This window comes from Carcharodon carcharias, chromosome 9 (assembly GCF_017639515.1).
Source record: "Carcharodon carcharias isolate sCarCar2 chromosome 9, sCarCar2.pri, whole genome shotgun sequence".
Lineage (NCBI taxonomy): Eukaryota > Metazoa > Chordata > Chondrichthyes > Lamniformes > Lamnidae > Carcharodon > Carcharodon carcharias.
This window is the reverse complement of record NC_054475.1, coordinates 146498003-146525656: the sequence shown is the minus strand read 5'-3', so window position 1 is coordinate 146525656 and position 27654 is coordinate 146498003. Positions and strand designations below refer to the sequence as shown.

Genomic DNA, 27654 nt, shown 5'->3' with positions numbered 1-27654 from the left:
CCATCAGGTGGCTCTTCTACATGTTACAAAGCCCAAATCTCTCCAGTCTTTTCTCATTATCCAGACTCTTGGGACTCAGGATCAGCCTAAAAGACTTTCATTTATATAGCGCCTTTCATGACGTCAGGATGTCCTAAACTGGTAAACAGCCAATGAATTATCTTTTAAATGTAGTCACTGTTGTAATGTAGGAAAGAGCCTGTCGTCTCTCTCATGCTTCAATTTCTTCCTGGTAACCAGAACTGGTTACTCAAGCTGGTCAGAGTTAGACACAGTGTTCTGTTGAAGAGTCATATGGACTTGAAACATTGACTGTGTTCCTCTCCGTTGATGCTGCCAGATCTGCTGAATTTTTCCAGGTATTTTTATTCTTGTTTTGGATTTCCAGCATCCGCAGTTTTTTGCTTTTATTTATTGTGTTAGACACAGTTTGATCTTTTAGTTCAAGATTCTAATAGTTTCATTGATTTCCACTCCCTGCTGGTTAGACTTGTTGGGTATTCGAGTCTACTGAGACTCTCAAGTCTCTCCCTTAGCAATCTCAACACCATTCATGATGTAAGCATTCATTCATTTTCCTTCCTATTCTTTGACTCGATCAGCAATTTCCAGACTGCCTGCTTCATTCCATCATTCCTCCTAGTTTGGTTATCATCTACAAATTTGGACAATTTGAATGGTGTTTCTGAATCCAGGTTATTGATATCAATTGCAAATAAGATCCCTTCAAACATCAAAGAAACAGAATGCATTCTTAATCTGATGTTGGTGGTGCTGGATGAGGGAGTGGTGGTGGGGGGTGGGGGGGTGGTTGGTTTGTTGGCCAGAACACAGCTGTTTTCCAAATAGTCCCATGGGCACCTTTTATATCCACTTGAACTGACTGTCTCGACCTCTGTTTAGCATCTCATCCTAAAGGTGACACCAACAATGCAACACTCCTTCAGTGCTACAATGAAGGGTCAGCCAAGGATGACAAACTCAAAATCTGCTGTGGAGTTTGGCCCCCAACTACATTCTGACATAAGTGAGGGGGCTGCCAACTGAACCAAGCTCACATTAAGTTATCAATTAGTTTAGATTGAACAATAAAATCAACAGAATGCTACTTTCTTTTGTTGTTTAAGAAAATTGAATTATTTTGCCGAGAATTATTTTGAAGAAAAACACTTTATGTTGGATACACTGAGTGTTCAAGATTCTATATGACACTAATCTAAAGGCAAGGATTCATTTCTGTGTGGACCCACAAATAGATTCAAAGCATGAACACAAGAGGATTAACATGGATCACTAAGCGTATCATTGAGCATAATTTTAAAAAAAGTTTCTAATGAAATAAATATGTTGGATAAACTCTCACACCCGTCTTCACTTTACTTTCATGTTCTTCGGTTTCTGAATCAGAAGTTGTAGCACCTTCCACTCAAACCCAAGCAGAGTTTACATTTAATTGGTGTAAGCTGCGAGCGTGCAGAGAAAGCAGTTTTGAATCTGAAGAATTTGCTGACCTCAGAAGGATTCAAAAAGGATTACAGGGAGCAGCAATAACCAAGCAGCTGATGATCCAACTTATCTGTATTTCCAGGTTCCATTCATCTTTTGACATCACCAATTTTTAAAAAAATGACTGAATGGCTTCAGTTTAATTCCTAGACAACAGTTGAATATCTACAAAGAGCGCTCAGCTTCCCATATATTGTTTTGAAATATTGTTTTAAAGAAATAATATCAAGCAGATGCTTGGCTAACTTAGTCAGTGCTTTGCTATATACTGAGGACATCAACCACAAAGGTGCATTTGTGCTGGCCCATCCTACATTGACTTTTTTCTTCTCTCCAAAAAGTACAGGAGAAAATCAGTCAATATAACAATCATTTATTCCAAACTTTAAAACAAATTATTCTCAGGATGTGGGTATTACTAGCAAGGCCAGCATTTAGTGCCCATCCAGAGTTCCTTGTGAAGGTGGTGGTCAGTCACCCTCTTGAATTGCTGCAGTCCTTGTGGTGAAGGTACTCCCAAAGTGCTGTTAAAGTAGAAATTCCAGGATTTTAACCCAGCAATATTAATCCAAGTCAGTACACTTTGCAACTTGGCAAAGAATCATAAAATCTTACAGTCCAGAAGTGGGGTAATTCAGCTGGTTGTGCCTGTGATGGCTCTTAGAAAAAGCTGTCCAATTTAGTCTCACACCCCATAACCCTACAAATTAAGTACATGTCCAATTATCTTTTGAAAGTCTCCATAAAATCTAATTCCACTACTCTTTCAGGTAGTGTGTTCCAGATCTTAACAACACACTGAAGAAATTTCTTCTCCTTTCCTCTCTAGTTCTTTTGCTAACTATCTTAAATTCCCTGATTCTAGACCCACTTACTAGAGGGAGCAGCTTCTCCCTACATGGCCCATCAAAACCCATTATCATTTTATCCCCTTAACATTCTCGCTATGAAAGAGAACAATCCCAGCTTCTCCAATCTCTCCACATACCGAAAAATCTCCAGACCTTAGCATATTCCCTAAAGAGAAGGATATTCAGTGAGGCCTAACCGGTAATTTGGAAAAGTTTAGCATGACTTCCTTGTTTTTCTATTCAATGTCCCAATTTACAAAACCAAGTATTTCATGTACTTTCTCAAGTTGCCAGCCACCTTTGAGGATCTGTGAATATGCCCCCAACTCCTACAACCCCCTCCCCTCAAAACAGTTCTATTTGCATTCTTCTTCAGGTCCTACTGGAAGCCAGGTCTGACCCACAGTGCCACATTCTCCACCATGGGTAGAGCAAAGAAGCAGGTCCCAAATCCATCCCAGCTGGGAATAAGCATCGAACCGCATGCTGTTGGCACCAATCTGATACACACCAGCCGTCCAGCCAACTCCCCCCCGACCCCCACCACAGCACACCACCACCCCCCCCCACCACCCCCCCTCACCCCACAACACCAAGGAGTGCGAGTTGTTGTGGCAACATACACTTTTACATGCATTTTGGGGTCCTGAGCTATAGATATTGATGGCAGAGGCACCAATTTTCTTCCCATCATGTGGCTGACCAGGAATTTTTCCCACTCTTACCCATTTCCATTGGCATACATGGAAGGATTTACAAATTGATACTCAACATGTTGGTTGCATTATGAACACACCTTCCATGACCATTCATTTTTTTATTCTAATTATTTATTTTTTAAATTTAATCCTTTTTCCCCAACCCCGCTTCCACCCCTCCCACCCCCGCCCAACCCCACAGGGCCATCTGACACTTGTTTCTGTGTTGTGCTTTCACAGACCACTGACCCTTTGTCTGCTATTAACACATTCTGCTATCTTGCCTTTATGTCACTATCAGCACCTTCTTTAGTCTTTAACACTACCATTAACACTGCCTTTGTCTTGTGTCCATGGTACCTTTGTCAATCTCTCCGGAGCTCCCACCTGCTCTAACCTTCCATTTTGCTCCACTTGCTCCAACCCCTCTTAAACAGTATAAAATCCGTCATATTTCTACTTCTCTTTAGCTCTGAAGAAGAGTCATACAGGCTTGAATCGCTAACTCTATGTTTCTCTCTCCACAGATGCTGCCAGACTTGCTGAGTTTTTCCAGAATATTCTGTCTTTATCTCAGGACAGATATGTTGGCCTTGGGATGGGTGTGGTATAGATTCACCAGAACGTTCTGAAAGCTTAAAGGGTGAAATTATAAAGACAGTTTTCATAAACTTGACTTATGTTCTCTTAAGCTTAGAAGGTTGAGGGGTAATCATGAAATGATACAGCACAGGAGGCCAATCAACCTGCCATGCCCGTGCTGGTTCTTTGGTAGAGCTGCCCAATTAATCCTCCTCACTTCTCATGGTGCTAGTTTTTTTTTCAGGAAACACTTTCTCCACACAAAAAAGAGTAGCAGAAATCTGGAACTTTCTTTTGTAAAAAGTTATGGAACTCAATTGAAATTTCAATGACGGAGGTAGAGATTTTTGGAGGGTAAGGGTGTTAGGTGATAAAGATCAAAGGTGGGCAAATGAGGTTGAGGTAAAGGCCAATCAATATTTAACTGAATGGCAGACGAGGCACGAGGGCTGAATATCCTCTTCCTGTTCCTAAATGTCAATGTATTCACATAATAGGAACCAGACAAGGAATTTCTTGACAGCTAACTTCAGATTTACAATTTTTGAAAAGGCATCAGACAGTTAATCCACTAGCATGATAGTCATGATTAAAACAGGCAGCATGCAAGAGACAGAACACACTTCCACATGAAAGCATTCACAAGGAAGATTAGTGCATGCCCTCATCACTGTAACCAAATCCCTGGACTCAGGCTCTATCATAAATCATTTTCACTTGACTGCCGCAGTTTAGGATATCACCTGACATGTAATAGCTCTCATGTATCTATTACTCTCAATACTTTCCATGACCACTTTCCAGAGACCCCACCGGAAGGCGGCTGGTCCAACGTTAATTAGGGAACATCACATATGGGTTGATACTTGAAGAAAGCTGTCAATCGCTGACCTATTCCATTCCCCTGCTCTGTCTGCCATTTAGAATGAGGGCAATGAGTGCAGAGTTGGAACGTTAGCATAAACATAACTTCTTACTACACTCAGGCTGAACAAGACACAGGCACACAGTGTAGAATGCTTATAGGCTCAGCAGCAATCCTGTACAGACACAGATTGCTTCACTTTAGCACCTTTCCAAAGACACATGGACCTAGCTGTTCTTACACTGCTAACTGATTTCCAATAGCATATTTATACAATTATATAACCTGGATTTTCAAAGCACAATAACTAAGTCAAAAATCTATCATGCGCACTGAGCTACAATTCTTCAGGTGGATTGTATTATTTTAGCTGAAAGATAAAAAGAACATGTTTTTTAAAAAGACAATTTCTTTGGCACAGCACTACACTTCTGCCTGTAGCACATCACACTCAAAACCTATATAACCTTCTTCTAAACAGTCACACTTTGAAGTAAAATGATTAACCTTACCAGCAGGATACGAGTGTTATGCTCCCCTCCAACTAACTCCTTACCAGCTAATGCTTTCGACCAGCTGCGACAGTCTGGAATGTAGTGTTGAGACAGACAGAGTTTTTTTATATATGTATACATGCAATACACTAAACACACCCTCGGAACAAACTCACTGCCTTCACTTAGTACTAGGTGAAAGGGGAGAAAGTTTGAACAGGAAGTGATTCAGGACTTTATTGGAACATGTTGTCACTGTAAATATTTTCCTTAAAATGTGCACCATTAGTAGACCTATTACATCAGACATTGTGACTGGCAACATACCAGCAATTAGGTTGTACGAATTATACTAGGCTTTATACACAATGCCAGCAAAGATATCAGCATGACTTAACAAGCTGGCTAAGGGTTTAAACTGCATTTCAACATGTTAGCTTTGGCCCTGTTTGTAGCAATCTCATCTCTGAGTCAGAAGGTTGTGGGTTCAAAATCCCACTCAAGCCTTCAGCACGTAACCTTCACTGACGCTCCAGTGCGGTGCCCAGGGACTGCTGTACTGTTGGTGATGCCATCTTTTGGATAAGACATTAAAACCAAGGCTGTGCCTGGCCTCTCAGGTGGATGTAAAAATATCCTAGGGCACCAATCAATGAAAAGCAGGGGAGCTTTATTCTGGTGTTCTGGCCAATAAGTACCCATCAAGCAACATCATTATCTGCTCATTATCTCATTGCTGTTTGTGGGAGCTTGCTGTGCCCAAATTGCCTATCATGTTTCCTACGTTACAACAATCACTACACATCAAAAGTGCTTTCATTGGCTATGAAGCATTTTGGGATGTCCTGTGGTCATGGAATAAAACTTCTTAGCTTTGTATCAATAAGAAAAGTTACAAATACAGGACAGCGCTACGCCATGGAGACAAAATGCAAATCAATTTGTCCTGCTGAGAATTGGTCAATTAAGTTAATTCAACTAAAAGATCATTCGAGGCACTGGCCTCAACACAGTAGGTTGGTTTGTATTTCAAATGTATCAGAGAATGCATATGGATTTGGCCATAATTCCCAGCAGGTTGATGATCTTGGCTGGGCTGTAGGTGCCATTTTACTTAGATCTTGCTGCACCTGTGTATAGTAACCAACTCAAAACAAGAGTTAACTTCCCTAATCAGCAGAAATCAGGCCGGGAAGGAGTTAAAATCCACCAGGTAACTTACCAGCCTAAGCCCTGTCCAAATTCTGCCATTTCCAATTTGGGCATCCACTCTGGATGTGCAGCTGCAGCAGCCTATTCAGAAGCCAGCAGGGTCCTTTTTCAAACATGCAGATAGGACCCCAATTATGTCATTGAGCCTTGACTGCAACATTACCCCTGGGGCCCAAGCCTTCGGAGTAAAGGATCTGAAGGGAAGATCTGAAGAATGTTCCCAACAGGATCTGAAGTAGGAAAGGTCAGCCAAAGCCATGTTTTAAAAATTTACCCTTTGTGGGATCAGGTGGAAAGTTAACTGGCAGCCTATTAAATGAGGTGTGGCAATTCAAATCAAGGTGACTGCATCCTGTCACAGATTAGCAAGAATTTAACCCACTAGCATGGCTTCTCGCCAAGGGTTCAAATCTACCCGGGTCTTTAGTTGGCTGAGCTAACAAGTAAGCCCGCTACATGCAATGGTGAGGAGAACTGGCAGAAAAGTAACCAAGAAAGTGTAAAATAGGTTTTAAAAAAATGTATAGTTTGCAGTGAAATAAATCATATGTCCTCAACTCAGAAGGTAGCACATTCTGTAAACCGCTAAGACAGGAATGGATCACAAAGGCAATAAAACAGCCAAATAAAAGCAAAATACTGCAGATGCTGGACATCTGAAATAAACACTGTTCTGATGAACAGTGGACTCAAAGCGTTAACTTGGTTTCTCTCTCCACAGATGCTGCCAGACCTGAGGTTTCTCCAGCACTTTTCTGTTTTTATAATAAGACATCCAAACTTGTTATTACTTACAGCAACAATGAGCATGGTGGTAGACAAGTGTCTACAATTCGTTTTGATGTGCTTATTTCCTCCACACTATTTGCTCAAAGCAAACAATGTTAACTGGATCAAAACAGAACATTTTCTTCCACCTACCATCACTTGGTTAATAAAGCAGCACTCCTAAACAAGACAACATAAAAGGACATAAGCAGACTGCATCGAGGTACATTGACAGACTCAGGTGAATAATAAATAATAATATTTTATTCAAGAAACACATTGGTATCATAAAGGCAAAACCGCAGTGTGACTTGCTTTGGAGAATTCATGTACAGGCTAAAATGTGCAAAAAAAGGTCACAATTATGTAGCATAAAAACAACAAATTCAGGTATGGAGATGCTGAGGCAGCTGTGGGAGCCAAATGCTATGCTGACAATGTGATGTGCAAATGATAAAACCACTGTACAATATGTAGGTGAACAGAGCAGTGAACAAAATTTAATATTGGCAAGTTTAAAGTACTGTGATGAGGCCGGAAAAAATGGGCAACACAAAGAATGGTGTAAATACAGCCAAGACTTAAGGATTTAGTAAACTTAAATGTTCAATTTGTTCATTGTGCAGCAGTGCTCAGCAAAGCAAATGGAGTGCAGCATGACAATCATCATAAAGCAGGGAGGAGGAAGTAATATTCAAACTGCCAATGCTCTGGTTAGATCCTTTCTGGAGTACAGTGTTTAGTCATGGTCACAGGCCTCAAGGAGCCCTGATTGCTAGCAGAGAGCTCAGTTATGAGGAAAGGGGACATGTAAATTTGGACTTTTCTGACTTGAATAGTGACAGCTGCTCTTCAAAAATAGTAGATTTTCTATAAGAGGTAAAACTGAACTGTGTGGGGGGACAAAGGGAACAGGCTGAAACTAGTAAAATCGCAAATCTAGGAATTTCTTCATAGAGTGATTAACATGAGGAATGAACATTTAGATAGAACCATGGAGAAGAAAACAGTGAAATTATCAGGTAGCTGTTTTGACAGGGAGTAGAAGAGGAAGGGGACCATAGGAAGAGTGAGGTAGGCTGCATTGCCATTGCTGTCAGTTATCTATTTTGCGACCATGTTGAGGCCCCTTTGATGTTGTGTAATTGGTTAGATTTACTAAATTGGTCGATACCACAGCAATGAAGAAACAACTCTTATTTTATTTTTAAAATTACAGTTATGATCGAGGAAGATCCATGCCTAGAAATTCAATGTTGGAAAGATTTATAAAAGTTCATAATGGCCCTGCTGACCAGCAGAATAGGCCCAGCATTCAATCTACATCCGCTGCCTATAGAGGAACCTGAAACAAACATTTTCCAAAGTGGTTCTAGCTTCTTCCATCTATATATCAACATGTGATAATATTTGCGGAGAAACGTGGCATTTTCCTGATATCCTTGCCAAAATTCTTCCCTCAACTACAGCCACAAAAATGAGCAAGTCATTTATGACATATGTGGTTTAGGGAACGCTGGCCATCATATAATATGGCTTTAATTCAAAAACAGTTCAATAGCTGTCAACGTGAGGGGGCTGGGTAGTTGAAAGGCCAGCGAAGGAGAAATGGAAAATTCAGGTTGGAGGAGGGTGGTGGTTGGTTGTAGGGCTGGAGGAGATTAGAGATAGGGAAGAGAAAAGCCATGAAGGACAGAGAGTGGCAAACAGGTGAAAGGTAGACATGAGGCAAGTAAGGAGATCAGGCCTAGAGGTAACAAAGGCTGAGGATCTTAGCAGCAAATGGGTTGAGGTAGGAGCGATGTTAGAGATGGAAATAGATATCACTTGTGCGGAGCCCCAAACCTTGGTTCTGGATTGATTAGAATATTGACATTGCAAAAGTCTGCTTCAGCCTGAGACAATGCCCAGAGTGAGGTGCGGGAACGGCGGCAAGAGCATGCAGTTTGCGGCGGAGAACCCCTAACCCAATAGCTTCAGTCTTCCAAGTGTTTAACTGGATAAAATTGTAGCTCATGCAAACAGTCTGACATCACAACATTTAAGAAGTATTTAGATGAACACCTGAAATGTCATTGCATACAAGGCTACGGGCCAAGTGCTGGAAAATGGGATTATATAGGGGCTTGGTGACTGGCACGGACATGATGGGCCGAAGGGCCTCTCTCTATGGGCAGAATAAAATTCTATGGGCAGAATATTACGCTCAGCGTGCGGGTGCGCGCCTAACATGCCCGAGTGTAAAATGACATGTGATGACATCAGGCATGCGTCCGATCATCGTGCAGTCTAGTGATGTTTCGTCCAGCGGGCGCGCGCCGGAGTCAACTGCGTTCCTTCCAATAATTAAATGGCCTATTAAAGGCATTAACCATCTAATTAAATTTAAATTTACGCTGCCTGTCCAACCTAATGGTTGGCAGGCAGGCGAAAAGGCCAAGGGGCCTTTACATTTTTTAGGAAACATCATCCACGAGCGGGGTGAGGTTTCCTAAAGCAAATACGCATTAACTAAAAACTTTATTTTTTAATTAAAAACGTGTCCCAGCTCAGGTTACAGAGTCACATGAGGGGGACAAGTTTTTATTTTCTTCATTAATGTTTTTTTTACACAGCGCTTCAATCTCCCTGAGGCAGCTCCGAGCTCTTCCTCGCGCATCGGCGAACTGTGCACCAGGCCCGGCTCTCTCTCCTCCACCCGCCCGCACAGGGCTCAGCACTGCCGCTTACTATCCACGCAGGGTGGGCCTTAATTGGCCCGCCCACGTGAAATCGTGGTGCGGAGCCAAATCCCCGGGCAGCGGTCAGCTTCCCAGCCACCCCCGCCGAGTGCAACATCCTGCCCGGCGGCTCTATAACACAGAGGCAGTGAAGGAGGATGGTTTGAACTCTGAAGGTGCCCAATAAAGAAAAATAAGCCAAGGAGAAAACACTCCATTTTGCCACAATCACGGACTCAGTTTAAAATGAGAACCCACATTCATATTTGGAAACTCCTCCAGTTTAAATATCCCTTTTCTTGAAGATATCAAGACCAAATTCACAAAATGTAAAATCTTCAGGAAGTGCAGGTGAACGTTTTGTGTGATTGAATGAAAACCAAGGTATTGACAACACAAGAATCACTTGAAGCTTCCTATTAGACATGGCTGCCAGCAGCCTTACTGTGCCTCCATTTACAGTCAACTAACTTTGAAATATGCTGACTCTCAGCCCTCTCTCTGCAGTAAGGAAATTCCATGCAGTAGCATTGATTGAGTGGCAGATTAACAATAAATCTATTAGATCATCTCAACCAGCATGATAGAGTATTGGCACCACGACAGCTCCCAGTATCTGGGTGAAGAGTGGAAAGAGGGCAGGAATAATTTTTTTAAAAAGCAAGATTTTTTTTTAAATAGACCCATGTTCCATTATTTTCCTATCCAGTACCTTGCTGCAAGATGGAGTGTGGCTCTAGAACAGGTTACAACTGAAGCTTGTCATCATAAACATAGGTAATTATCTCTGGGGTTATGCAGTTGCAACACAAATTGATAACAGTAAGTTTTATCTTTTATCAGTTCGAATTACTAGGTAGCAACTAGTACAAAATATAATCATATCCTACTTGGGTTTTCTCTTAGCAAAGCTGTTTTGTGTTTTCTCAGTAAGTGGCTCACTTCTGTACCTTTCCTCCTTCTTAATCTAGGAGTGAAAAGTGACGCCTAAATAGCAACAGGAGTAGGTAATTCAGGCCCTCATGCCTACTCCACCATTCAATAAAGTCATGGCTGATCTATACCTTCATCTACACCTTCCCGCACTACACAAGTTCCCTGGATTCCCTTCTTCGATCTGACAGCCCATTAAAATGAGCTGTTGCATTCCTCTATAAATTTCTCAGCTTGTACCATGCAAGACTTTTGAACTTTTAGCTTGACTTGATTTGGACAGGCTGGTTCAGAGCTAAGAATAGGGCAGCGAAACCACTCGGTCAGCTGACAGGACGGGAATTACGTTGCAGTGGCTAAACTTAGCAAATTAGCTATCTAATATAGCTTTGAGCATGGGCCATACAACTAACATGAGCCACTTCAAAACAAGTTTACTGTGAATGTCTAATTAGGCATCTCTGCACACACATATAAGAGTAATATTAGGCATTAGAATAACATTAAAGCTATCCTGCATGAGTGGAATGTTTACAGTACAATATAATTGCAAAGGAGGAGCAAAGGAAAAGGGAGGAGCAAAAACACTGGCCAAAATCTCCACAAAGAAAAAACAGATTCACTACGCACTTGCTGCGAATCATTAATTCGTCTCCCCTACATCTCTTGGTGTAAATATACTCTATTCAAAGTAAGAGCAAAACCGAGTAGCTCCTCTTCCCTAAAAATGTAATCCAATCCCTTGCGTTTTGAACAATGTTGTCACGTGGAAGAGCATGGTGCGAACCAAGTTAATGAACTGTGAGCTCTCATGTGGGATTTACTTCACAATCTCCACCCTCAGATTAAAAGAACCACTTTTATTTAAATAGCCCACAAATGTCCCAGGGTGCTTCACAGAAGCATTAGGAAACCAAGTGTAACACAAAGCCACATAAGGCAAAACTAGGGCAGATGACCAAAAACTTTTTAAAATTATTCGTTCATGGAATATGGGTGTCGCTGGCTAGGCCTGCATTTATTGCCCATCTCTAACTGAGAACTGAGTGGCTTGCTAGGCCATTTCAGACGGCATTTAAGAATCAACCACATTGCTGTAGGTCTGGAATCACATTGTAGCATGGTCAGTTTTGCCGAGTTCAAATTTCACCATCTGCTGCGGTGGGATTCGAACCCAAGCATGACTGGGCATCTGGAGTATTAGTCCAGGGACAATATCACTACTGCCTCCCTCTCAGCTTGGTTTTAAGGAGCATCTTAAAGGAGGAAAGTGAGGTAGAGAAGTGGAGAAGTATTCTAGAGCTTAGGGTCGAGGCAACTGAAAGTGCAGCCGCCAATAATGGAGCAATTAAAATAATTAAGTTAGATATCTACCAGTTAGAAACTCTGGTATTCCTCAGTAACATTATTATACAAGCTGAGTCAACTAATAAACTGATCATTCAATGCATGAACTTGAAATGCTTAGCTTTAAGAGCTCAATAACTTCACAAAATATTTGGTGTGCAGTGCCAAATGAATTGTTTTCAAAACCATTCAGCCTGATGGCTCACTTCAAATTATGGTTAATCTGGTGCATCTCAGTGGCAATTTAGCCTGGCTAAATACAGGACACTGTTGATTACTGATTGCAATGCCTTATGAACACTGGATAGACACAATGGGTGTGGAGCATTTAGTTGTACTTGAAGCCAGTGTTGGGAGTTAAAGGGAATTACAATTTGAGAATATAAAATCATTGTATAATTTATGAATGCTCGAGTTCTAAACTTGCATGAAATGCATTTTTCTGCAGTGCTACATTTTATTAATGGAAATAAATATCTGGATTCTTTGCTCTAAATCCTAGTTGAAATAAATTAATACCAAAACCAGGAACTTGCCACAGCTTTATAATTACAGGATTTTTCTGAGTGGAAGATATATTCATCATTAAACTCCCTACAGCTCAAGTGGCCAAGTGGCCTACTCCTGCTCCTAATCCATTTGTAGTTGTGGTTGAGCTAATCGAAATTATGAAAAGACAGAATTTACTTAGCTCTCAGAAAGTAAAAAGAACTTCTTAAAATGGAATGATGACACATTCTTCAGTACTTACTAAAGGTCACTTTTGAATTTTTCTAGTTGAATTTATGATTTGCGTTTATTTTGTTCCTACCAGGCGAGAAGGGGTGAACTGACTCCCGTCTATTCAACCTCCTCGGTTGGTCACAAAGGTTTAAGTTTCATTTTCATGAGGATATGCCTTTTCCAAATCAGAATGCATTTAGCTATTTAAGGTTTGAGCAATGAGGAGTCAATCAAACAAGGTGTCCTTGAGTCAAAGAAAGAGAAAATTGATTAACCACTCAACTCAAGAAAATAATAAAAATGCAACATCAGGCTTTCGACCTTCATGCAATTATTTGGGCTCACACACATCAGAAATAAGGGCAGTTAGCATCCAGTGGAAAAAGGGAAAATAATATACGGTTGAGTGTCCTTTGCTTGTCTTTGAGGCGTAAGTTTTAAATGCTGCGGCCAATTTAGGGTAGATTTCTTTGTTTCTCACCTTCACCTTGGAACGTGGTCTTGCATTTTTAAGCAGTTTGCTCTGTCTCAGTTAAATTGTAAAAATTTCCTGTCAGTTGCAAGTTGAAAAATCATTTTTTTCAAAAATAAAGGGGCATAGTCTTGTGACTATAGCACCTTTAACACAGAAAAACACCCCAGTTTGCTTCACAAAGGCATAATCAGGCAAAAAATGAGCTCCAACTCAAAGAAAGTTGTTAAAAAGAATGACAAAAGTTTACTCAGAGATGGCTTTTAAAGAGGATCTTAAATGGAAATATTATACAACTTTAAAAAATCAGAGTGCAATGTGCCTTAAGTTCAGTTCTGGGGTGAAACTTGGATAAATCAAGAGCTATTATGAAAGATCAGCTTTCACAATATTTTATCAACTTCCCTTAATTCAGCTGTCAAGCCCATTTTGTGAATATGACAGCACTGCACTTGTGTCTTCAGTTAGCACCCTTACTGGCACAGTGTAGTGCTTAGGACAGATTTTCGTCAATAGAGCTGTACTTCAGAGTATTGCACACACACTAAATGTCATCAGGACCCTAGGTATGGCCTATATATCACACAATTTAGAAAGCAGTTTGAATAAAAAAAGCTGTCCATGGCTATAATGGAATATAGTTCTGCAATTCACATATAACTCTATTTTAACAGTGTTCAGGAAGATTTTAAAACCTGTGCACTCCCAAAGCAAAATTATTCCCAAAAGTATAATTATCTTTATCACTGTCACACAACACTTTTTTTTTTTAAATGCCACGCTCTCCTTATAGAACAGACTTCTTGGACTTGGCAAATTCCAACAAGCCTGCCTGCTTTACAACATAGTGACAACATTGAAAGGTCAGGACATGGATTTAATTTCTCTTTGTCTTATTATTAAATCCACATATTTTTAAATAACTCCTATACAAAGACACACTAATCACTGTTCACCAAGCACAAAGCTGTTCTTTAATTTGTTCATGGGCTGTAGGCGTTACTGGCTGGGCCAGCATTTATTGCCCATCCCTAACTGCCCTTGAGATGGTGTTGCTGAGCAGCCTCCTTGAACCACTGTTATCCATGCTGTATAGGAACGTCCACATTGCTGTAAGGGAAGGGAGTTCCAGGATTTTGACGCAGCAACAGTGAACTCAGGATGGTGGGGAGCTTCCAGGTGATGGTGTTCCCATGTGTCTGCTGCCCTTGTCCTTCTAGGTGGTAGTAGTCATGGGTTTGGAAGGTGCTGTCTGAGGAGCATTGGTGAGTTGCTGCAGTGCATCTTGCTGATGGTAGACACTGTTGCCAGTGTGTGTTGGTGCTGGAGGGAGTGAATGTTTGTGGACGGGGTGCCAATCAAGCAGGCTGCTTTGTCCTGGATGGTGTCAAGCTTCTTGAGTGTTGTGGGAGTTGCACTCATCCAGGCAACTGGAGAGTATTCCATCACACTCCTGAATTGTGCCTTGTAGATGGTGGACAGGATTTTCAGGAGTCAGGAGGTGAGTTACTCAATGGAGGACTCCCAGCATCTGAACTGCTATTGTAGCTACAGTATTTATGTGACTAGTCCAGTTGCGTTTCTGGTCAATGGTAAACCCCCAGGATGTTATTAGCCAGGGATTCTGAGATCGGGCCAATGGTTAGATTGTCTCCTGGTGGAGATGGTCATTGCCTGACACTTGTGTGGCATGAATGTTACTTGCCATTTGTCAGCCCAAGCCTGGATATTATCCATTTCTTGCCGCATTTGGACATGGACTGCTTCAGTATCTGAGGAGTCATGAATGGTGCTATTAGCAAACGTCTCCACCTCTGACCTTATAGTGGAAGGGAGGTCATTGATGAAGCAGCTGAAGATGGTTGGGCCTAGGACACTCCCCTGAGGAACACCTGACATGATGTCCTGGAGCTGAGATAGCTGACCTCCAACAACCACAACCATCTTCCTTTGTGCTAGCTTTGACTCCAACCAGCAGAGAGTTTTCCCCAATTCCCATTGATTCCAGTTTTGCTAGGGCTCCTTGATGCCACATTCTGCCAAATGTTGCCTTGATGTCAAGGGCGGTCACTCTCATTTCACTTCTGGAGTTCAGCTCTTTTGTCCATTTTTGAACAAGGCTGTAATGTGGTCAGGAGCTGAGTGGCACTGGCAGAACTCAAATGAGCAGATTATTGCTAAGCAAGTGCCACTTGATAGCACTTGATGACTCCTTCCATCACTTTACTAATGATTGAGAGCGGACTAATGGGGTGGCAATTGGCCAGATTGAATTTGTCCTGCTTTTTGTGTACAGGACATACTTGGGCAATTTTCTACATTGTCAGGTAGATGCCAGTGTTGTGGCTGTACTGGAACAGCTTGGCTAGTGGTGCGGCATGTTCTGGAGCACAATTCTTCAATACTATTGCTGGAATATTGTCAGGACCATAGCCTTTGCAGTATCCAATGTCTTCAGCCGTTCCTTGATATCACATGGAGTGAATCAAATTGGCAAGGCTGGCATCTGTGATGCTGGAGAACTCCAGAGGGGGGCCGAGGTGGATCATCCACTCAGCACTTCTGGCTGAGGATTGTTGCAAATGCCCCAGCCTTATGTTTTGCACTGATACGCTGGGCTCCCCTATCATTGAAGATGGGGATATTTGTGGAGCTTCCTCCCCCAGTGAGTTGTTTAATGGTCCACCGCCATTCATGACTGGATGTGGCAGGACTGGAGAGCTTAATCTGCTTCATTCATTGTGGAATCACTTAGCTCTGTCTATCACTTGCTGTTTAAGCTGTTTGGCATGCAAGTAGTCCTGTGTTATAGCTTCACCAGATTGACAGCTCATGTTTAGGTATGCCTGGTGCTGCTCCTGGTATGTCCTCCTGCACTCTTCATTGAACCAGGGTTGACCCCCTGGCTTGGTGGTAATGGTAAAATGGGGGATATGCCAGGCCATGAGGTTACAGATTATGTTCGAGTATAATTCTGCTGCTGCTGCTGATGGCCCACAGAGCCTCATGATTGTCCAGTCTTGAGTTGCTAGATCTGTTCAAAATCTATCCCATTTAGCATGGTGGTAGTGCCACATAACACAATGGAGGATATCCTCAATGTGAAGGCGAGGCTTTGTCTCCACAGGACTGTGCTGTGGTCACTCCTACCCCATACTGTCATGGACAGATGCATTTGCAGCAGGCAGGTTGGTGAGGATGAGGTCAAGTATGTTTTTCCCTCACCACCTTCTTTGGGCTATTCTGGTCAGTAGACAATCATTTTATGACATTATGAGACTAAATCCCACTTAAAAGCAACATGGAATATATTGATAATACATCTAAAGGGGTAAAATCATCAAAGGGTATGGGGAGAGAGCAGGAGCATGGCATTGAGATAGAGGATCAGCAATGAGCATATTGAATGGCGAAGCAGTCTCGAAGGGCTGAGTGTCTTACTCCTGCTCCTATTTTCTATGTTTCTATGTAAGTAAGACACTTCAGCTATACCTTTAGGACAGAATTCCTAGTAGGATCCAATTGATTGCTGTTCAGCACCAGAAAATTCTGCTTATAGATACATCTACAGGCCCAATCTTTCTAATGCCAAGTCTTCGCTCAAGTGAAAATTTAATCGAAGCCCAAACCACCTACTTTAAACTAGCACAAAATGACAAAAACAAAAAACTGCTGATGCTGGAAATCCAAAACAAAAAATAAAAAATACCTGGAAAAACTCAGCAGGTCTGGCAGCATCAGCAGAAAAGAGTACAGTTGACGTTTCGAATCCTCATGACCCTTCAACAGAACTAAGTAGAAATAGGAGAGGGGTGAAATATAAGCTCGAAATGTCAACTGTACTCTTCTCCGCCGATGCTGCCAGACCTGCTGAGTTTTTCCAGGTATTTTTTTATTTTTTGCACAAAATGACATCTGATCTGGCACACTAAGTCACCATGCCCAAAATAATCCTGCTGTTGATTCAAGGGAGTTCAATGGATTTCAATTAACAATCCCTTTCATGATTTAAATTGTACTAAGTGCATGAGGAGAGGGGAAACAGCAGAGGTTTTGGAGGGGGGTGGGGTGGTGGAGAATGGTGGCGGGGGCGATTTTCCCAATGTTGCCCTGGAATGATAAAAAGAAATGTGATCAATGAGTGTCATCACGCATTCTCTCCCAAGTCTGTGCATAGTGACATATGCCCAGAGGACCACATTTCCATTTATTTCTCTATAAGTGACACAATCAACAATCACTGCACTTCCTGGATACTAGTCCCATTGTTCCATAGAGTCGATTGCAACGGTTTTGCCTTCTGTGCTGTAGACCAACTGTGCTGTGACTCATTCTGGGAAAACAGCAGACTTGATGATCTGCACTCCTACTTTATGCTCAGCTCTATTCTTTTGCTATTGTTAGCAAATAATGGAAAATATAGCTCCTCATTACGTAGCCACAGCTTCAAGAAGGAAGCATAAGCCACACCAGAGATGGTGATGGTGAAAGAATGATGAATTAAACTTTAATTGATTAAACGATGGCTTTATAGAAAAGTAAAATACTGCAGATGCTGGAGGTCTGAAATAAAAACAAAGTGCTGGAAAAAAACTCAGCAGGTCTGGCAGCCTCTGTGGAGGAGTTAACGTTTCTAGTCCAATATGACTCTTCTTTAGAATTGAAGAGGTAGAAATGTGATGGGTTTTATGCTGTTGAAAAAGTGGAGAGGGTCAGATGGAACAAAAGGGAACATCAGGGAAAGGTTAGAGGGCAGGGGAGATCAAATACCAAAGATGTCATGGAACAAAAGGCAAAGAGTGGTAAAGAAACAGAGCACTGGTCCAGAGTAGATGCTAATAGCAGAATAAAGGTCAGCTCTCAAAGCAAAAACATAAAAACAAGATACAAACTGGCACCTGGGGGGAAAAAATTCAAAATGGAGGACAGAGCTCATTGTCTGAAGTTGTTGAACTCAATATTGTGTCCAGAAGGCTATAAGTTCTTTAATGGAAGATAGGGTGCTGTTCCTCCAGTTCTGCTGGGCTTCACTGGAACTATGCAGCAGGCCAAGGACAGGAATGTGAGATGAGAGCAAGATGGCGCGTTAAAATGGCAAACGACCAGAAGGTCAGGGCCATGCTTGCAGACTGTGCACTCAGTCTGCATTGGGTTTCCCCAATGTAGGGGGCACCACATTGTAACCAGCAAATACAGAAAGACTACTTGAAAGAATTACAAGTAAATCACTGCTTCAGCTAGAAAAAGCGTTCGGGGCCTTGGACGGCGAGGAGAGAGGAGATAAAGGGGCAAGTGTTGCACCTCCTGCGATTGGACGGGAAGGGCTATGGGAAGGGGAAGAGGTGTTGGGGGTGATAAGAGAAGTGGATGGAATGCTGACAGGGAAGGGAGGGAATGATGTATTTGGGGGTGGCATCATGCCCCACAAAATGACAGGCATAACTAGGACCAATGCAGGTACCCATAGCAACACCTTTTATTTGGAGCAAGTGAGACAAGTTAAAGGAGAAATTGTTCAATGAGAGAACAAATTCAGCCAGGAGGAGGGTGGTGGTGGGTGGGGACTGTTTGGGTCTCTGTTTAAGGGAGAAGTGGAGGGCCCTCAGACCATCCTGGTGGGGAAGAGAGATGTAGAGGGATTGGGCGTCCATAGTGAAGAGAATAGGGCCAGAGAACTGGAAATTGTTGATATGACGTATCAGAGGCATCACTAATATAGATGGAAAAGACTGGGCAAGGATAGGGTCAAAATAGGAAGAACTAAGTTCAGTGGGGCTGGAATAGGCTGAAAAGATGGGTCTACCAGGGCAGTTCTGTTTGTGGATTTTGGGAAGGAGGTAGAAGTGGGCTGTGCAGGGTTGGGAGACTATGAGATTGGAAGCTGTGGAGGGAAGATCTCCAGAGGAGATGAGGTCAGTGGCAGTCCTGTGGTGGGGTCATAGTTCAGGGGGAGGTAGGAAGAAATGTTTGGCACCCAGCCTCTGCAAGGTAGAGGTTGGTATTCCAGACAACAACAGCACCACCCCTGTCAGTAGGTTTGATAACAAAGTCAGGGTTAGACCTAGGAGAAGGAAGGCAGCAAGTTCAGACCGGTCAGAGTGGATGAGGGAAGAGTGAAATTAAGACGGCCGATATCTCGCCAACTGTTCTCAATTAAAAGATGAAGAGCAGAGAATAAATGGTGGAGACCAGATGAAGAGAGAGTATTGGAGACAGGTGAAAGGGTCCATGGAGCAGGGGAAATATTCCTGCCCAAAGCAGCGAGCACAGGGGCGGCTGCAAAGATGAAAAAAATGAGTTCAACATCATGCCGAGTCCAAAATCCATTGAGGTGAGGGCATAAAAGAATAAAACTGGAGTCCTTTGCTGAGCACAGGCAAAGACTGGGATTAGAAGAAGGGATGGGGTCAGAGGGAAGGGAAACAGAGGAAGGATCCAGAGGAGTGTCAGTACCCATAAGTTGTTGGAGCTTGACTTTCTTTACACCTGAAAGGACAGCCTTACTCTGACATCAGGTCAGGCTAATTGTGATATATTAATTTATGACAAATTTGGTAGATAACAGGCTAAAACATTCCACAATCCTTACATTATATTGTCCACCGATCCAAATTATTTGGTCATTTAACATGTTTGCTCCAGTTTATTAAGTTAGTGTACTACATTGCTGGTAATCACCAGGAACTAAAGCACGTTGAATTTTGGATTGCCAGACTTGACTAAGCTTCAGACCAATACCACTTAACAAACATTTACCTGGAGGACAATTAAGTTGTTGATTTCCATGACTGCTAATCAAAACCTTTCCAATAAATCATGAACATTTCCAAGCTTTATAAATTACTAGTGGGTCTTCCATGGCAATGCCCACACAATACAGGACATGACCACAGCTTGTTGCATACTGCAGCATGGCCACAAGATTATACCAGTCTAACATGTATACTGAAGCAAAGCTTCTCAAGAGTCAGTAAAAAGATCACTCAAATTTATTGATACTGAAAGATACATTCATATTAGTTTCTACATTGCAAATCTGAGAGAAGTTTGCTTTTACCTAGTTATTTTTTTAAAAATTCATTCATGGGATGTGGCCGTTGCTGGCTAGGCTAGCATTCATTGCCCATCCCTAATTGCCCTTGTTAAGAGGGCATTTAAGAATCAATCACATTGTTGTGGGTCTGGAGTCACATGTAGGCCAGGCCAGGTAAGGACAGCAGATTTCCTTCCCTAAAGGGCATTAGTGAACCAGATGGGTTTTTACAGCAATCAGCAATGGTTTTGTGGTCATCATTAGACTTTTAATTCCAGATTTTTATTGACCAGGGTCCTCAGAGCATTACCCTGGGTCTCTGGATTACCAGTCCAGTGACAATACCACTATGCCATTGCCCCACACCCCCCCAACTCCGAAAACAGTGTGTTGAAAACAGTGGTGAATTTACTGTATTTTCTTCTCTATTCTTCCCCCTTCAATGCCCTCACCCACCCCACCTCAGCTCAGCTCTTCAGGTAATTTATAAAAGATTTATAGTTCCCGTATTTCCTATTATGGATTTGCAGTTCTTTTTGAAACTCTTAACATAACATTGCCCAGAAAGAATTCCCCTATCATTGGGATTCCAATAATCAGCAATGGAACCAGTGGTTATTCTCCAAGTCCAGTCTGGCGGACTGACCAACCAAAGCCACAATGTCAATGATCAGCATTGAAAAGTCCTGTTAACATCCTCTTCTGGGCCCAGTCCAGAACCAGCTGCCCTCAATAATGATAAAAGCCTCATTCCAAACATTAGCTTGAAGTACTTCTTTTATAAACTTCAAATGGCACTGAAATAAACAAAACAAAAACAGAATTACCTGGAAAAACTCAGCAGGTCTGGCAGCATCGGCAGAGAAGAAAAGAGTTCACGTTTTGAGTCCTCATGACCCTTCAACAGGACTGAGTGAATCTTAGGAAAGGGGTGAAATATAAGCTGGTTTAAGGCGGGGGGCGGGGCGGGTGGGGTGGACGTGGGGGTGTGTGGTTGTAGGGACAAGCAAGCAGCGATAAGAGCAGATAATCAAAAGATGTCACAGACAAAAGAACAAAAGAACACAGAGGCGTTGATGGTGGTGATATTATCTAAACAAATGTGCTAATTAAGAATGGATGGTAGGGCACTCAAGGTACAGCTGTACAGCTCTAGTGGGGGTGGGGTGGAAAGGCTAGCAGGACATAAAAGATTTAAAAATAATGGAAATAGGTGGGAAAAGAAAAATCTATATAAGTTATTGGAAAAAACAAAAGGAAGGGGGAAGAAACAGAAAGGGGGTGGGGATGGAGGAGGGAGTTCAAGCTCTAAAGTTGTTGAATTCAATATTCAGTCCGGAAGGCTGTAAAGTGCCTAGTCGGAAGTTGAGGTGCTGCTCCTCCAGTTTGCGTTGGGCTTCACTGGAACAATGCAGCAAGCCAAGAACAGACATGTGGGCAAGAGAGCAGGGTGGAGAGTTAAAATGGCAAGCGACAGGGAGGTTTGGGTCATTCTTGCGGACAGACCGCAGGTATTCTGCAAAGCGGTCGCCCAGTTTACGTTTGGTCTCTCCAATGTAGAGGAGATCGCATTGGGAGCAACGAATGCAGTAGACTAAGTTGGGGGAAATGCAAGTGAAATGCTGCTTCACTTGAAAGGAGTGTTTGGGTCCTTGGACGGTGAGGAGAGAGGAAGTGAAGGGGCAGGTGTTGCATCTTTTCCGTGGGCATGGGGTGGTGCCATAGGAGGGGGTTGAGGAGTAGGGGGTGATGGAGGAGTGGACCAGGGTGTCCCGGAGGGAGCGATCCCTACGGAATGCCGAAAGGGGGGTGAAGGGAAGATGTGTTTGGTGGTGGCATCATGCTGGAGTTGGTGGAAATGGCGGAGGATGATCCTTTGAATGCGGAGGCTGGTGGGGTGATAAGTGAGGACAAGGGGGACCCTATCATGTTTCTGGGAGGGAGGAGAAGGCGTGAGGGCGGATGCGCGGGAGATGGGCCGGACACGGTTGAGGGCCCTGTCAACGACCGTGGGTGGAAAACCTCGGTTAAGGAAGAAGGAGGACATGTCAGATGAACTGTTTTTGAAGGTAGCATCATCAGAACAGATGCGACGGAGGCGAAGGAACTGAGAGAATGGAATGGAGTCCTTACAGGAAACGGGGTGTGAGGAGCTGTGGTCGAGGTAGATGTGGGAGTCGGTAGGCTTGTAATGGATACTGGTGGACAGTCTATCACCAGAGATTGAGACAGAGAAAGGAAATAAACAAAACCATGCTCTTCTCTCCAACTCTTTTACCCCCTCCCCAGGCACTATGTGCGCAAAATTTTTTTTCCTGGCTATCACAGTGCATCACATCGCTGCTTCGTGGGACCAAGATGAAAACTACCATTGCATCTTAGAACTTGCTGCTCCTTTTCTGGCCAGCTGTGCCTGATGTGGTTCAGGTACACTGTGGGCTTTATGGTTTAACAGGAGTAGAGAGAAAAACCCAGCTGTCAGAATGCCATCTCTCAGGCAAAAATCATCAGTACCCAATGCAATGGTGACATTTTGTAAGTGTTAAATGACCGATTCTGTGAACGAGGTTGATCATTTCCCTTTCCATAATTGTGATAATTTTGAACTCTTCTTCTGTACTCAAGCAGGGTACACTGAAGAGACAATAACAGCCATCTAACTGAGAAGTAGCAGACTCCCACTATTCTGCTTCGGAGCTGCAAACCTCCCTAAAAGTCTGCCTATGGATCGTATAATTTCACACTCCAAAGTCAGATCAGCTATTTTTTGTCATTGGCAAGTTTCTTTGCTTCAGCACAGTGAATATGCAAAAAAAAAAGTGCAATCTTTGAGGGAGTGAGGTTGGTGGGGTGGGCTGGGGAGGGGAGAGGAAAAGGGGATGAGAAATTCTGAAGGGGTGTGAAAACCACTACTCCAAGTTTCTTCCTGTCATTTACATAGTAATGAGATCTGAACCCTTAGACCATAAAATAGGGTGTAACATCACCCAGTCTGTATGATAGAACTGGTTGAGTAAACACATATCCTTACTGCTTAATGTTATGCTAGTGTAAAGAAAGGCGGATTGGGGGGGGGGAGCACAAAACATACTTCACTTCGGTCTGCACTTATGGGAGAGAATTTTCTCCCCATCGGGCGGGCTGATTACCGCCCGTGATCGGCTGTGCGCCGCCATTTTACATGGACAGGCGAATTAAGACACCTGGTAGCACTCAGTACTACCTGTGCAGGAGGGGGGAGTAGGGAGAGTCAGGGCCTGAACTCTTGCGCGCAAGCATATGAAAGAGCACAGAAATCTCCGTGAGGCATGGAGCTGCCTCAGGGAGATTAATTTCAGAATGAGAATTTTTAATAAAAGGTAAAAAAATAATTTACACATGTCCCCTGATGTGACAGCATCACATGAACTGGGACATGTTTACAAAATGCATTAAAATATTTATTAATTTAATAAACACTTCATGAAACCTCATCCCACCCGTGGATGAGGTTTCATGAAAAGTGTGTGGGCCGTCTGGGCTCTTTGCCTGCACACACGCACCACCCCCCCACCCCCGCCAACCTTAAGGTTGGATGGGCAGCCCTGTCAAATTGGTTAATTGTTTTATCAATGGCCTTAACAGGCCTTTGACAGTCCGGCGGGCGCGCAGCCAACTCCGGTATGCGCCTGCCGAACGAAAGATCATAATGACGCGCGGTGACATCAGGGCGCTCCGCCCGACTTCACCGTGCGTTATTTTATGCCCCCACACGCCAAACAGAAGATTCTGCCCATGACGAAATGATAAACTTTAAGCTGTCCTGCAGGGGAAAGCATCAAACTGAAGGCTAGGTGGAAATGGTTTCATTTGGAGGGCAAGGTGTGGATGGGAAGGGAAAATGGATAATGCACAAAGAAAAAATAAACTTTTGTAGCATTTAAGAAGCTTCAGAAAAGCTTCCAGAAATTGACAAGTTAAAGGCTCAAGATAAGATTAAAAATTCCACTCAGGCACTATCCTAATAGCACAGAACAGATTACAGAGCTAAATTGCAACCAGTGTTTTTGCTCAAGGGGTTTGCATTTATTTGATTTCAGGTCTTTATACACATTTCAACGCATTCAGCGAATGCTGCAGTCCTGGTACAGCACCTTTCCCTCATAACTCAAGAGGATTGGAGGTGACATTTCTGCTGCAATAAAAAAAAGCTTCATGGTTCAGAATATTTGTACACATATTTTAAGCAGCACATTGTCCCTGACATATGCCTAGCGTACAGCACAAGAGATGTTCTGACATGGAATATTAAGGGCAGCAGAGGAGGTGGAAGAGGAGAAGATTTAAAATGTATGACGTTGTTTCTGGCGGAGCAAACTAAAAGGAGCTGAACGGCTCCTCTTATTATCTTGCGATATCACCGGAGAACATTTAGATCGCTTACTAAAATGTTAGGCCACAACAGGAGCTCGGCTAAACACCGGTGAATGGAGTTTTATTTTTCTTCATTAATCTACCTAATGCTGGTTGACAGCCTGTTCCTGGTTTTGGAGTTCCTGCTCAATATTTCATTTCCCTGCTTTGCGTTAAGGTTAGTCCTCCTCCCAGCAACTGAGTGCTGCCTGCCCAGCCAATCAGCAGGCAGTTTATCGCTCACCCCATTCTGTATGACACATATCTTCCCACCCAATGCCCGCAGGTGCAGATCACGTACACCAGCCTTCCACTTACTAATGATATCAAGCAGCCAGCGAACACGTCAAATTCAATTCACTGCAGCGGCAACGAGAAAACTTGACTCCCGGAGTATTTTAGGAAGTGGTCATTATATTAAAAGAGCACATCTAAACCCTTTCCTCTCTGTGTCTTTCTCTGCAAATAAACAAAAATTCTTGTGCTACAAATCTACAAAAACCAGTAACATTTAAAAAAAAAGGTTCAACACCAATATTTAAAAAAATAATCCAATGAAACAGTATGAGATTTTAAACAAGTAGAAACTCTGCTTTATGTTTTATTTATAAAATCTCTCTGTGGGCTGAACATAGTTCAAGAACATGGATTTGTAGATTGGAACTGAGCTGATGATGATTTACCGCCTTTTCAAGCCTCTCTCAAAAAAAGAAGAGGTCAAGGTTTTTGCCACAAGCAAGTTCTATTCCAAGAACAGCTGACTTCATATGACCCCTTCTAAAAGCAGACATGCTTCTTCCGTCTTGAAAATACAGTCATTCTATTCCTTAAACCAAGTTAAAAAGGAGATCTGCAGACCGATTAAGGAAAATTAAGATGTACACAACCAGTTGGCTGGAACACAGACAGCACACAATACTACCATCAGTTTGCTCTCAAACTGCAATATGGGAATTATTCTAATTATATAATATGTTGCAGCAGTATTCCTCTGTAGGGATTGACTGTTTAACAGAATCTGCAGTGTCAATCAACATCAGTCAGCCTTATGCTTTTGTCTGACGAGTCACAATCTCAAAGCCTATGCCAATGTCCCATACGCACATTAAAGCAGATAGTGTGGAGAACCATATGTATTTTCAGGGTAAATTTGGCATTCACAAAACACGTCCACACACCAATCAATCTTCATTAACACACGCTCCCATCTGAGCTATTCCAACTGAATTTTGTTTTGCGTTAATACCTCAACACGGTACTTGAGTTTGTCAAAAAAACCCAACAAAGTAGTAAAGCAGAAAATGCTAATACTACAAAGATATTATCATATATGAGATATGTCACTGTACAAAGTGGAGATGGAGGGTCAGGTAACCACACAAGAAAGACATCAAAACAAGTTAAACTTGAGTTGTCAACTTCTCTTCTAAATATCCCTGCAGAGATTGCATATCACAGCTTTTATGACCTGAATACCATAATTCATACCTACAGGTTCAGTTTCATTAGTTGATATAAAATTGTGTAAATGCCGTTATGACCAAAGAAAGATATTTAACCTTGATAGAAAATTAAAAGTGCATCTTCATCATAATATTAGTCACACACCTGATGCTGCAAACAGGCCTTCCACGTCAACTATTTCATCAAAATTTAAAAGGAGTGCTTAATCAATCTACCATGTCATATTCCACTCAGATTCAGCAACTGTACGCAATTCAAGATCTCAGACAAATACTGCGTATGATTCTCAATATTTCGCTGAGGAATAGTGTACAGTTGCTCACTTTATGACTTGTCTCAAAGCAGGCATGAGATAAAAGCTGGCAGCTCTCCCTGTTCAAATTGCCAGTGCAGTCAATGACCGATGATAACCCCTGCCACTCCTGGAGAGACTGGCTGTTAAAATGCAAGGCAGATGCCTCCTTCACGCAATCAACGAATAGGCAAGGATTAAACGGAAAGCAGTATACACATTGGGCATCTTTCTTCATATATCACAAAAACAATTGCCATGCATTGCAAAGATCTCAATTAATGCTATTATGTTTGTGACACCCAGCAGGGAGCTAGCTACAGGACAGCAATTCTATCGGATAGTTTAACAGCTTACTCAAGCCAACTGCAGAAATATCAGCATCCCCTACTTGGCCTGCCCCTTATTTACTGTTTGCCACTTAATATTCCAGAAATTATCAGTTTTAAGGAAGGTTTCTTCCACCTTCCCACCCCCCAGCTTTCAGCAGAGTGCAGTCAATGTGAGAAGTGTATAGGGAAGTAGAAACAACTGGTTATATTGCAGCATTATCAGGAAGTAAGCTATTCATTATATGTACTGTCAAAAACTATTAAAGCAGTCTGATCTATTATAAGTTTCATGTTAAACAGTTAAATTCAAGGCTCGAGGGAAAAGCAAAGAAACAGTATTGAAGAAGGGTCTTCCAATATGAAGCATGCACGAGCATAGGAACAATGGGCCACATGGCCTCCCCTTTTGCTGAAATTTCTGATTGTGATACAACTTCAGCAATATTAGTATCCAACTACCCATACCAGGAATACTTTACAATCTTACACCTCAACATCAATTTACGGAGACAGCTTTTCCCATTCCCCCATCAGTTTCCTTCTTTTAGCCCTCTCTTCTGTGGCTAGCAACTCAGAGGCCGGCAGCACTCCATCAACTCAACAGGAGTGATCATGCTTCAGGCAAAATGCCATTAGTCTATTCAATCATGAAAAGCAACATAATTCATTTTGCTCTCACCTTCACTGTTAAAACCACAATTTCTCAGCTACGCTGTGTCCAACTCTTGCACCTCTGCTACCTACCTGGCTAACGCAGCACAGATCAAGGATAAAAACTGCACACCACCTTTCAGCAATACGCATGCTCAACAACCTGGTGCTTGTTTTACACACAATAGTTACACAGGAGTAAATGTAAGCTGATAACTGCAGGGAAACAACATTACTGGATTAAGCAGCACAATGTGTTATCAAGTACCAGGTCCAGAATGATTACGTATACCAGAACAGTATTCAATGCCTGTACATT

General features: G+C 42.4%; 1 protein-coding gene across 8 annotated transcripts in view; it reads right to left on the bottom strand.

The window, feature by feature from the left end:
* Positions 1-27654, bottom strand: part of acsl4a (acyl-CoA synthetase long chain family member 4a) — a 91876-nt gene that overhangs the window by 52346 nt on the left and 11876 nt on the right. For 3 of the 8 annotated variants that reach the window (XM_041195047.1, XM_041195051.1, XM_041195054.1), the window contains exons 3-4: positions 7004-7156; positions 5015-5088 (exon numbers count right to left, since the gene is read on the bottom strand). The exons of 3 other annotated variants lie outside the window; for them this stretch is intronic. The gene's annotated coding sequence lies outside the window, so the exon portion shown is untranslated. The remainder of the gene's footprint in view (positions 1-5014; positions 5089-7003; positions 7157-27654) is intronic. 2 more of the 8 variants (XM_041195049.1, XM_041195052.1) reach the window with 1 other exon arrangement.